Source organism: Dendropsophus ebraccatus, chromosome 3 (genome assembly GCF_027789765.1).
Source record: "Dendropsophus ebraccatus isolate aDenEbr1 chromosome 3, aDenEbr1.pat, whole genome shotgun sequence".
NCBI lineage: Eukaryota > Metazoa > Chordata > Amphibia > Anura > Hylidae > Dendropsophus > Dendropsophus ebraccatus.
The window spans coordinates 192,947,026-192,961,165 of record NC_091456.1 but is presented as its reverse complement, the minus strand read 5'-3'; positions in this window follow the sequence as shown (position 1 = coordinate 192,961,165).

Here is a 14,140-nt window from a genome sequence, read left to right as displayed (position 1 = left end):
CCTGGTTTTGGTTGCTATACAGCCTCACAAATACAGCCTCAAATATACATAGTGTGAACCCAGCCCTAGTAGAGCTGTATATGTGTAATGTACATGTAGCTGAGCTGTATGTGTACACAGTAGGGCTGGGTTCACACTATGTATATTTGAGGCTGTATTTGTGAGGCTGTATAGCAACCAAAACCAGGAGTGGATTGAAAACACAGAAAGGATCTGTTCACATAATGTTGTAATTGAGTGGATGGCCGTCATTTAATGGCAAATATTTGCTGTTATTTTAAAACAAAGGCTGTGGTATTGAAATAATGGCCGTTATTTACTGTTATATGACGGCCATCCACTCAATTTCAACATTGTGTGAACAGATCCTTTCTGTGTTTTCAATCCACTCCTGGTTTTGGTTGCTATGAGGACCTGACATGAGGACCAAATACTGCCTGAAATATACATAGTGTGAACCCAGCCCTAGTAGAGCTGTATATGTGTAATGTACATGTAGCTGAGCTGTATATGTGTAATGTACATGTAGCTGAGCTGTATATGTGTAATGTACATGTAGCTGAGCTGTATGTGTACACAGTAGAGCTGTGTATGTGTGTGTGTTATATATGCCTGCAGCAAACTCACACCTATAAGGCTGTCATAGACAGCTGGGTAGGATATCTATATCATAAAAATGAAAGTATGTCTGTCTGTCTGTCTGTCTGTACCCTATAGACTTCCAAAAGCCTGAACCGTTTGACCCCAAATTTGGCACACAGATACATTGGGTGCCCGGCAAGGGTAGAGCGAAGGTCCCGTCCTTGCCAGATGTACAGAAGGGAAGCGGGATTGGGAAGAGCACCCCATAGAAATGACTAGGAGAATCTCCTCACTGCACACAGGTGACATAATTAGTGCTGCAGCTCCCCAGCAGAAATGGCAGTTGGAAGCCTTAGCAATCAATAGGATTACTACTTTCATTTTCACAGGGAGCTGGAAACTGATTGGTTGCTAGGGCAGCTGCCTCACAACATCCACAGAAATATATGGTAGACCCCCTACTCCAACTATACAGTACAGGTATACAGGACCCCAAAACTATACACTACATGTATACAGGACTTCCACCAACTATACAGTACAGGTATAAAGAACCCCAAAACTATACGGTACAGGTATACAGGACCTCCACCAACTATATACTACAGATATAGAGTACCCACAAACTATACACTATAAGTATACAGGACCTCCACCAACTATACAGTACAGGTATAGGGATATATAGGGCTCCTGATGATTTCCCTTAAACAAAAAAAAACACACTGACACTTTATACCCGGGCAGTATAAACTATTACTCACAGAGCACAGTGTCAGATCCGAACAGTGTTCCCTTCTTCCTCTGTATTTCTCACCACTCAGCTGGGCGCTCAGGACTCTTCAGCAATCTGCTCTCTTCTTGTACAATGTATCTACGTGTTTCCCGCTTTACCAGCAATCATCAGGGGATAATTCACACAGCAAGGAAAGCAGGTCTGTGCCACACTGATGTCGCCCGAACACTGAGCTATGTACAGTAACTTCTATCTGGATGTCTCAGCTGCTACATCCCCATCCCCCCACTTCCCCTAATGTATTCGTATTCTGTGCCAACCCACCCACCCCCACCACCACCTCGAGACAACTTCCTGAAGTTCCTCATTATCTAAGCTGTATATGTGTAATGTACATGTAGCTGAGCTGTATATGTGTAATGTACATGTAGCTGAGCTGTATATGTGTAATGTACATGTAGCTGAGCTGTATATGTGTGTAATGTACATGTAGCTGAGCTGTATGTGTATAATGTACATGTAGCTGAGCTGTATATATGTGTAATGTATATGTAGCTGAGCTGTATATGTGTAATGTACATGTAGCTGAGCTGTATATGTGTAATGTACATGTAGCAGAGCTGTATATGTGTAATGTATATGTAGCTGAGCTGTATATGTGTGTAATGTACATGTAGCTGAGCTGTATGTGTGTAATGTACATGTAGCTGAGCTGTATGTGTGTAATGTACATGGAGCTGAGCTGTATGTGTGTAATGTACATGTAGCTGAGCTGTATGTGTGTAATGTACATGTAGCTGAGCTGTATATGTGTAATGTACATGTAGCTGAGCTGTATATGTGTAATGTACATGTAGCTGAGCTGTATATGTGTAATGTACATGTAGCTGAGCTGTATGTGTGTAATGTACATGTAGCTGAGCTGTATATGTGTAATGTACATGTAGCTGAGCTGTATATGTGTAATGTACATGTAGCTGAGCTGTATATGTGTATAATGTACATGTAGCTGAGCTGTATATGTGTAATGTACATGTAGCTGAGCTGTATATGTGTATTGTACATGTAGCTGAGCTGTATATGTGTAATGTACATGTAGCTGAGCTGTATGTGTGTAATGTACATGTAGCTGAGCTGTATGTGTGTAATGTACATGTAGCTGAGCTGTATATGTGTAATGTACATGTAGCTGAGCTGTATATGTGTGTAATGTACATGTAGCTGAGCTGTATATGTGTAATGTACATGTAGCTGAGCTGTATATGTGTAATGTACATGTAGCTGAGCTGTATATATGTGTAATGTACATGTAGCTGAGCTGTATATGTGTGTAATGTACATGTAGCTGAGCTGTATATGTGTAATGTACATGTAGCTGAGCTGTATATGTGTGTAATGTACATGTAGCTGAGCTGTATGTGTGTGTAATGTACATGTAGCTGAGCTGTATATATGTGTAATGTACATGTAGCTGAGCTGTATATGTGTGTGTAATGTACATGTAGCAGAGCTGTATGTGTGTAATGTACATGTAGCTGAGCTGTGTATGTGTAATGTATATGTAGCTGAGCTGTATATGTGTAATGTACATGTAGCTGAGCTGTATATGTGTGTAATGTACATGTAGCTGAGCTGTATATGTGTAATGTACATGTAGCTGAGCTGTATGTGTGTAATGTACATGTATCTGAGCGGTATATGTGTGTAATGTACATGTAGCTGAGCTGTATATGTGTGTAATGTACATGTAGCTGAGCTGTATGTGTGTAATGTACATGTAGCTGAGCTGTATATGTGTAATGTACATGTAGCTTAGCTGAATGTGTGTAATGTATATGTAGCTGAGCTGTATGTGTGAAATGTACATGTAGCTGAGCTGTATATGTGTAATGTACATGTAGCTGAGCTGTATATATGTGTAATGTACATGTAGCTGAGCTGTATGTGTGTAATGTACATGTAGCTGAGCTGTATATGTGTGTAATGTACATGTAGCTGAGCTGTATGTGTGTAATGTACATGTAGCTGAGCTGTATATGTGTGTAATGTACATGTAGCTGAGCTGTATGTGTGTAATGTGCATGTAGCTGAGCTGTATATGTGTGTAATGTACATGTAGCTGAGCTGTATATGTGTAATGTACATGTAGCTGAGCTGTATATGTGTGTAATGTACATGTAGCTGAGCTGTATATGTGTAATGTACATGTAGCTGAGCTGTATGTGTGTAATGTACATGTAGCTGAGCTGTATATGTGTGTAATGTACATGTAGCTGAGCTGTATATGTGTAATGTACATGTAGCTGAGCTGTATATGTGTGTAATGTACATGTAGCTGAGCTGTATGTGTATAATGTACATGTAGCTGAGCTGTATATATGTGTAATGTATATGTAGCTGAGCTGTATATGTGTAATGTACATGTAGCTGAGCTGTATATGTGTAATGTACATGTAGCAGAGCTGTATATGTGTAATGTATATGTAGCTGAGCTGTATATGTGTGTAATGTACATGTAGCTGAGCTGTATGTGTGTAATGTACATGTAGCTGAGCTGTATGTGTGTAATGTACATGGAGCTGAGCTGTATGTGTGTAATGTACATGTAGCTGAGCTGTATGTGTGTAATGTACATGTAGCTGAGCTGTATATGTGTAATGTACATGTAGCTGAGCTGTATATGTGTAATGTACATGTAGCTGAGCTGTATATGTGTAATGTACATGTAGCTGAGCTGTATGTGTGTAATGTACATGTAGCTGAGCTGTATATGTGTAATGTACATGTAGCTGAGCTGTATATGTGTAATGTACATGTAGCTGAGCTGTATATGTGTATAATGTACATGTAGCTGAGCTGTATATGTGTAATGTACATGTAGCTGAGCTGTATATGTGTATTGTACATGTAGCTGAGCTGTATATGTGTAATGTACATGTAGCTGAGCTGTATGTGTGTAATGTACATGTAGCTGAGCTGTATATGTGTAATGTACATGTAGCTGAGCTGTATATGTGTAATGTACATGTAGCTGAGCTGTATATGTGTGTAATGTACATGTAGCTGAGCTGTATATGTGTAATGTACATGTAGCTGAGCTGTATATGTGTAATGTACATGTAGCTGAGCTGTATATATGTGTAATGTACATGTAGCTGAGCTGTATATGTGTGTAATGTACATGTAGCTGAGCTGTATATGTGTAATGTACATGTAGCTGAGCTGTATATGTGTGTAATGTACATGTAGCTGAGCTGTATGTGTGTGTAATGTACATGTAGCTGAGCTGTATATATGTGTAATGTACATGTAGCTGAGCTGTATATGTGTGTGTAATGTACATGTAGCAGAGCTGTATGTGTGTAATGTACATGTAGCTGAGCTGTGTATGTGTAATGTATATGTAGCTGAGCTGTATATGTGTAATGTACATGTAGCTGAGCTGTATATGTGTGTAATGTACATGTAGCTGAGCTGTATATGTGTAATGTACATGTAGCTGAGCTGTATGTGTGTAATGTACATGTATCTGAGCGGTATATGTGTGTAATGTACATGTAGCTGAGCTGTATATGTGTGTAATGTACATGTAGCTGAGCTGTATGTGTGTAATGTACATGTAGCTGAGCTGTATATGTGTAATGTACATGTAGCTTAGCTGAATGTGTGTAATGTATATGTAGCTGAGCTGTATGTGTGAAATGTACATGTAGCTGAGCTGTATATGTGTAATGTACATGTAGCTGAGCTGTATATATGTGTAATGTACATGTAGCTGAGCTGTATGTGTGTAATGTACATGTAGCTGAGCTGTATATGTGTGTAATGTACATGTAGCTGAGCTGTATGTGTGTAATGTACATGTAGCTGAGCTGTATATGTGTGTAATGTACATGTAGCTGAGCTGTATGTGTGTAATGTGCATGTAGCTGAGCTGTATATGTGTGTAATGTACATGTAGCTGAGCTGTATATGTGTAATGTACATGTAGCTGAGCTGTATATGTGTGTAATGTACATGTAGCTGAGCTGTATATGTGTAATGTACATGTAGCTGAGCTGTATGTGTGTAATGTACATGTAGCTGAGCTGTATATGTGTGTAATGTACATGTAGCTGAGCTGTATGTGTGTAATGTACATGTAGCTGAGCTGTATGTGTGTAATGTACATGCAGCTGAGCTGTATATATGTGTAATGTACATGTAGCTGGGCTGTATGTGTGTAATGTACATGTAGCTGAGCTGTATATGTGTGTAATGTATATGTAGCTGAGCTGTATATGTGTAATGTACATGTAGCTGAGCTGTATGTGTGTAATGTACATGTAGCTGAGCTGTATGTGTGTAATGTACATGTAGCTGAGCTGTATATGTGTAATGTACATGTAGCTGAGCTGTATATGTGTGTAATGTACATGTAGCTGAGCTGTATATATGTGTAATGTACATGTAGCTGAGCTGTATATGTGTAATGTACATGTAGCTGAGCTGTATATGTGTAATGTACATGTAGCTGAGCTGTATATGTGTGTAATGTACATGTAGCTGAGCTGTATATGTGTAATGTCAGGAGAATTTCTTTGTCTATCAACCACAGGACACGGATAATCTGAATTGAGGATAAAGTTTATTACTTGTTAACAAGGGCACCAGCTTCCACGAAATGCTTCCACCAAGTGCAAGAAGTACAACGTCTCTTTGCATTATATACCGGATATTTGCGGTTAAGACAGAAGTTACAGTTGAGACAAAAACAGAAGTGAACTAGAGGTGCAGGGCGTTAAGCCTCCTGTTTAGAGGTGCAAAGAGCGGTCAACCAGGCATTTTAGCTTTATTTCCACACGTCTGCACCTTTCACAATCTAACTTCTCTAAACAACACTTAACCCATTATATACCTCTTCAGTAACATAGTATACATGTAAATTATGTATATTGCCTCTATAAGCTTCTCAATACTTAGGATTGGGCGCAATCACTTAAGTTTCATTAGCGCATAACTATTCTATGAATATATTTTAGTATGATTAACCGATCAAATATGAATTTTTCTAACATTCCCTCCTGTGCATACAAAATAGAAAAATAGAATCACCAAGAATCCAGCACCAAATGTCCACAATGATATATGATTTCCAATTAGACATCTCCGAGTCCATACCCATTCTCACACATGGAAGGGTTGATCTGTTGATACATCGTTTTAGTCAGCAAAGTGTCAATTAGTCTCTGTATGAGTCTTCTTATGCATGGGATATAGCGCAACATCCACAGGTAGTTAGGATACCTACAACGATGCCTATGGATATTAAGGTCGAAGTTACCAGTCCTGACCACCTTCCGAACCAGCTTCCCATCCAAGAGGTAAACGGATCATCATATCCAGAATTTTCAGATAATTTGTCAGACAGAGCGGTCAATCCTTTGAGGGCTCTTGTGATACTTCCATCTGGGGCTGTATTGTTAGGAATAAAAGTACAACAATACCCTCCTATCATTTTACACACACCTCCTTTTTCTGCCAACAACATATCTAGAGCCATTCTGTTTTGCCAAGCCATCAGCGAGGTAGGCCCTAGTTGTTCTGCTATTCCTTTAATTGCGTCTCTGGTATAGTTTACAAATCTCTGTTGATTATAATATATGTAATTTATCCAATCTACATTCTTATTTATGGTTACCCACCAGAAGATGGACTCCCACCCTGCAGCAATCTGATTTCTGGCTTCGGAACACCTCGGAGAACTCCAGTGCGGTCTATGTAGATACTAGAATCGAAAGACCCCCTTGGGGGAGTCCCTCTTCTGCCTCATGGTTCTACTCACCTGTTCTGGCCAACCTTCTGACAGTAAGTGGAAGGGCATGACAAGCTGTACCAAGGCACAATCCCCTTGAGAATTCTGCTCGATTCCAGCCCGTAGTCGATTATCCCCACATAACCACCATATGTCAGACCTCGGGGTTAGTTGACTTGGCCAGATGGGCAAGTAGTTCCGATCGTTCGAGACATCAATTCTTTCTCTACAATATTTATCATGGAGCCTCCCATAGTTGTGTCCATTCCCTGGAAGACTAAAACAAGTATAGTTACCAGGATAAGCAATTACCTGTGGTGGTAGGTCCAATGTCTTGGTTGGTGGGAACAAAAGTGACAGAGTTTTACATTTCTCCTCTTTTTCAGTGAGTTTATATCTGTTATCATATAATTTTATCATGCATCGTAGTCCCTCAGGATCGTTCTGATTGTTCAATGGAAATGGGACTGTACCAAGGTGTGGTCTGGCTGTTACACAAACTTCTTTGGGTTTTTTAATGTGATTAGTAATTCATTGCAATTATCAGACGTTGTACAAGGGGACTTGTTTTTCTTTTTTATGGAAAATCCGTTATACAAATCTTTGTTACGAAAACTAAAAGAGTTACTATAAGGTCTTTCTCTGGTAGTCCACCAGGCTGACATCCACTTGTTGCACCATACGCTATCATAATCAGTTGGGTCGTCAATAACACACATATACTTATCTACCTTTGATAAGGACATAGTTTGACCTTGGGATTTGCAGTAACCGTTTAACAGAGTACAAAAATCAATCTGTATTGTGGCTTCTTGGCCTTCAATAAAAGTGATATTAACAACTTTAAGGCCTTTCAGATCTCTGTTCTCCTCCCATCTACCATAACTAGTTGGATCCACCTGTTTACCCTGTACTATCTCTTGGAGTATACACATCACTATCCCTAATAGATACATTCCTAATCTGTCTCTTTGCCGGGAGAGGGAAGTTGGATTGGATTCTTCGGCCACAGATTGTCCTGAACAATCACCCTTCTCGGTTGAGACAGGTTATCCCTTCTGAATAACCTCCCTTTGTAGTGGACTTCTGCAAAGAGAACAGATTCTATTCTTTCCCTTCCTGTTCTAGTCTCACCAATTTACAATGTGACCGATGGATCCAAGAGATTCTTTCTGCTATCATAATGGCGGTGGGAGCAGTGAGTAGGATCTGATATGAACCTTCCCATCTGGGTTTATACCGGTGGTTCTTAACATGTCTGCCCATAATAAGTAGGGGAAGACTTCTCAAACTGCATTTTACCCAGTCGCCCTATGACAGCACCCCTGGAGAGGACCTCCCACCGCAGGACAGGAAACCTGTGAAGATAAAAGTCTAACACACCTCTCCACACCTCAGTTCAGGTTTCCTGTCCGGCGGATAGGAGGCCTCTGAAGAGTCCCTTCCTGGGACGAAGATCTAACCTCTACCACGCCGGCTGCAGGTCCCCCGCTGGCGTTGGCTAACAGAAGGGGTTTTCCTGGAGGCAGAAGCCTGTCCTAGGACAGCAGCCTCAAGTCTGGAAAGAGCTCCGGACGGAGCAAGTGCCTCCCCAATAGCTACCGGAGCCGTGCTGCTGCTGGATCCGGGGGCTAGGGCAGAGCGGGCCGTGCCTGTCTCTCCGGCTGGCGTACGTCCGGGGCCTGCACGTGGTGTGCGCTCAAGGCGTGCGTTCCACGTGCGTGTCACGGGCATGCGCACGTTCGCGTTGACGTCAGACGCTGCTTGGAAGCAGTGTCGCGGGGGAAATGACGTCAGACGCCGGGGCCGCCGCATCCGACGCTGTGGAGCTCGGTGGCCCGGGTGGTTTATAAGGCCTGGGGACGCGCTCACCTCCGGTCCATAACTCCAGCGCGTCCAGGAGTGGAGGACTCTACCAGCCAGCCACACCTGTCTGGTGAGCTATACTTCCGGCCTCAGCATGTCTGAATCATCGGGCAGGAAGGATAAGGGACGCCACGATCGCTCCTCGAGGTCTGATAGATCCGACAAATCTGAAAAACATCAGAGACCTGAGAAGCCTGACAAACCACCTAAAAGTCCGGTACCGTGCAAACCAGAGGGGACAATTTGGTGAGAGTTTTCTATCTTTTCTGAATTGAAATAGTTTATGCTAATGTTTTTCAGGTGTCCGATAAACCGCCTAAAAAATCTGCTGCCAAACAACACCATAAGGAATGTGCAGAATGTAGAACCCCGGTACCTGATGACTATGCCAGGTCCATATGTCAGATATGCATTGATAGATTAGTCTCTCAGGAGTCATCCTCCCTAGCTGACACCCTTAAACAAATTGTGAGAGACGAGGTTCAGGCTTCCCTGAGGGGGCTAGGAGTACTGGCAAATACTTCCTCTACAGACCTTAGCGTACCTGTAACCCCAGTGATTATGGAGGAAGAAATCATATCAGAACCTCCGGTGGGGGACAGGAGTCTAGAGGAGGGCGAAATAGAATGCATACATTCATCTGATGAGGATCAAGACAGTGGACCATCCAGTAGAAATCTATTTCCTACAGATGACACTGACCAGCTAATTAAGGCTATCAGAGCTTCAATTAACATTGAAGATAAAAAGATCCAGTTATCTGTGGAAGATACTATGTATGAGGGCTTAACCCCCAAGAAACCCCGTACATTTTCTCTACACAAATATGTAAAGGCTCTGATTGATAAAGAGTGGGATAACCCGGACAGAAAATTCTCTATCCCTAGGTACTTCAAAAGGAAATATCCGTTTGAAGAGGAGGAGACTAGTGCCTGGGACAAAGCCCCGGTGATAGATGCCCCAGTAGCAAAAATTGCAAAGAAAAACTCTCTCCCATTCGAGGACATAGCTACTTTGTCCGACCCAATGGACAGAAAATCCGATTATTATAACAAACGTACATGGGAGGCAGCCACAGGGGTTATCAGGACAAGTGTAGCCTCCACTTGTGTAGCTAGGTCACTAAGGGTTTGGATTGCTAAGCTAAAGTCCCAGTTATCTAGTGAACCATCCGGTGAGAAACTCCTAGCGGATATACCAGTATTAGCCAAAGCGGCAGATTTTCTTTCTGACGCCTCAGCAGATTCCATCAGGATGGCAGCCAAAGCGGCTGCACTCTCCAACTCTGCGAGAAGGGCATTATGGGTAAAATCCTGGAAGGGAGATATGACCGCCAAGGCTAAGTTGTGTGGGATTCCTTGTAATGGCAAGCTTCTGTTTGGGCCCTTTTTAGACTCACTATTAGAGAAAGCTGCGGATAAAAAGAAAGGGTTCCCGTCCCAACCTAAACAGCAGGAGTCCTTTAAACAGAGGAAACAATTTAAGAGGCCCTTTCGTGACTCCCCGGGAAACAAAAAATTTAGAGTCCCAGGGAAGGGTAGAGGTTTTATCTTTAATTCCAGAGACGACAAGCCAAAGCCTTCCCAGCAATGACGGTCTCCCGGTGGGGGGTCGTCTGTCTCTTTTTTCCCATGCTTGGGGAGCCATCTCTCCCAGTCCTTGGGTTCTCAACTCAATTTCTTCGGGTCTTCTTCTGGAATTCAGAAGTTTTCCCAGAGACAGATTTCTCCCCACCAGGAAATTATCAGACGGAAAGAAACAGCTAGTCATAGAAACAGAAGTTATGTCCCTAATTCAGAAAAACGTCCTAGTACCAGTCCCTCTACAAGAACAGCAGAAAGGGTACTATTCACCTCTATTTTTAGTAAAAAAGCCAAACGGCTCCTTCAGGGTGATAATAAACCTCAAAGGCCTAAACAAGTTCCTGCAATACAAAAAATTCCGAATGGAGACCCTAAAGTCAACGATAAATCTTCTCTCCCCAGACTGTGTGATGGCATCTATAGATCTAGAAGATGCATATTACCATGTGCCCATACATTTGTCACACCAGAAGTATCTTCGGGTGGCAGTCTGGCTGAAAGACAGGTGGACTCACCTACAGTACAGGGCGCTGCCATTCGGGGTCTCACAAGCACCCAGGGCGTTTACAAAGATTATAGCGGACATGGCCTCCTATATAAGGAAACGAAACATAATTTTCATCCCTTATCTAGACGACTTTCTCATAGTAGCGAATACAACTCCTTTGCTTCAGCAACATCTAGAGATAGTATCTCAGATAATACAAATGTTAGGGTGGAACATAAACTGGAAAAAATCAAATTTCTCACCTTCAAGACAATGTGTGTTTCTTGGAACACAACTAGACTCTTCCCTACAAATTTCTCTGCTTCCCTCCCCAAAACAGGAGACAATCAGACAGAGAACGATGGACTTATTTCTCAACCACGAGCCTACAATAAGGGAAGCAATGTCACTCCTAGGACTGTTCACTTCATGCATCCAGTCGGTTCGCTGGGCCCAGATAAGGTCAAGACCTCTACAGATGGACACCCTAGGAAATTGGAATGGAACCCAAGCAACTCTAGACCAGAGGTTCGTACTGAGCTCTGTGGCAAGGCTAAGCCTGCAGTGGTGGCTAGATCCAGAGAATCTAAAAAAAGGGATAACTTGGAATCCATCTCAGATAATCAGAATAACAACAGATGCCAGTCCCTGGGGCTGGGGGGCCCATACCAGTCAGACCTTTTTACAGGGGAGGTGGCCTCCTCATCTGATCAATCAGACTTCAAACTACAAAGAACTTTACGCAGTTCTTCAGGCCTTAGAGGGATTCTCACAACTAGCATCCTCAAAAAATGTGCAGATATACTCAGACAACACCACGACAGTCGCGTATATCAACAAGCAGGGGGGCACCCGCTCTCAATCCCTGCTTCAACTGTCATACGCAATTTTTCAGCTTGCAGAACACAGCCTTCTATCCCTATCAGCAGTACATCTTAAAGGGGAGCTCAACACTCAGGCAGATTTCCTCAGCAGGACCAGGATCAGCCAAGCGGAGTGGTCACTGAACCAGGACATTTTTCTCAAAATAACAAAACGGTTCGGTTCTCCTACAATGGACTGGTTTGCCTCAAGGGACAACAGGAAGCTGAGAAGATTCTGCTCCCTAAACCCAAGAGATGCTCCAACAGCGCTGGACGCATTGGCGCAGGACTGGAGCAAGGAGTTGGGCTATGCATTTCCCCCTCTCAGTCTAATTCCCAGAGTCCTAAAGAAGATAGGCCAGGACAAAGCCAGGATGATCCTGATAGCTCCCTTTTGGCCCAGACGTCCATGGTTCACGTTACTGAGAACACTCTCAATAGACCAGCCATGGATACTTCCAGAAGTTCACAACTTGCTGACTCAAGGTCCCATAGTACACCCGATCTCGCCTCACTTACACTTGACGGCATGGATGCTGAGAGGCTAATCCTGAGAGGTAGGGGTCTGTCAGATACTGTGATTAACACTATGCTTGCTTCTAGAAAGGATATTACCTCCTCCATCTACTTAAGGACCTGGAGGGTCTTTCTGAGGTTTTCGCAAGGGAGACAAGATCCTTTGGGGGATCCTAATATACCCTTAATACTGAATTTTCTGCAGGCAGGTCTAGATAAAGGTTTGAAACCTAGTACTCTTAAAGTACAGATCTCAGCTCTCAGTACCTTTTTAAATGCCAAAATTGCAGAAAACCTCTTAGTTAAAAGGTTTATTACGGGAGCTATGAGGCTACACCCTCCATCCAGAATCACGATTCCGCCCTGGGATCTCAATTTAGTCTTAGACGCACTCACTAGGCAGCCATTTGAGCCTCTTGACACCTTACCTATAAATATTCTTTCCCTGAAACTCACCTTTCTCTTAGCTATCACTACAGCTAGAAGAGTAGGGGAGATCCAGGCCATGTCAGCTTTTCCTCCTCATACACAGATCCTAGAAGACAGAGTAGTTATGAGGACCCTGCCATATTTTCTCCCTAAGGTCGTATCTGAGTTCCACAGAAGTCAAGAAATCATTCTCCCTACCTTCTGTAGCAATCCATCTAATGAAAGGGAAAAAATTTTCCATAATCTAGATGTTAGAAGATGTCTGTCTAGATACCTTGAGGTTACAAAAGATTTTAGACGTTCAGAGAATTTACTGATTCAGTTTTCTGGTGTTAACAAAGGGAAGTTAGCCTCAAAACCTACTATTAGCCGCTGGATTAAACAAGCCATAACACTTGCTTACACATCACAAAACAGGGATCCCCCACCCTATTTTTCAGCTCACTCCACTAGACCCATGGCAGCATCATGGGCAGAAAAGGCAGATGCTTCTCTGGACCAGATTTGTAGGGCAGCAACCTGGTCTTCACCACATACCTTCCTACGCCACTATAGACTTCAGCTGAATCCTCTGTCCGATCTTTCCTTTGGCAGGAAGGTTTTATCCACAGTGATCCCTCCCTAGCTTAGTTTCTAGTTTAATCCTCCAGGGGTGCTGTCATAGGGCGACTGGGTAAAACCAGAATTACTTACGGTAATGATGTTTCCGTAAGCCCATGACAGCACCCCTCTGGTATACCCCCCCTTGTTTATTGCTGTTACAGGATTATGAGTATCAAAATATCAATATTCCTATTAAATATTAATAATTAATATTCATAAATGAATATTAATATCCTAAGGCGAATATTAATATTTCCTATTAATAAATACAGCACTGATAATCACTCTTGTGATTATGCATGTGGTATTATTAATATAACTCCTGTTTATGATTCCATTAAGGTGCAATATTGACCCTAAACATCTAATCAGACCGTTAACAATCAATATTACAATACAGTACAGTCTCAGCAATGCTAGACTGTATTGTATTGAGACACACCTTAATCGTACCTAACGTTTCCCTTGTTCCTATACAGCTACTACACTACTATACCTGTGCTTGTATAACAGATTGAGACAATACCGTGTTAATAATAATCCAATATTTATTATACACACTCAATCTACTCTATACAAATCACATACAGTATAATTAAAACAATAACAATAATAATAATCTACAACACCTAACTATATTCCCACCCAGGTATCTAATACACACACACAATACTGTACCAA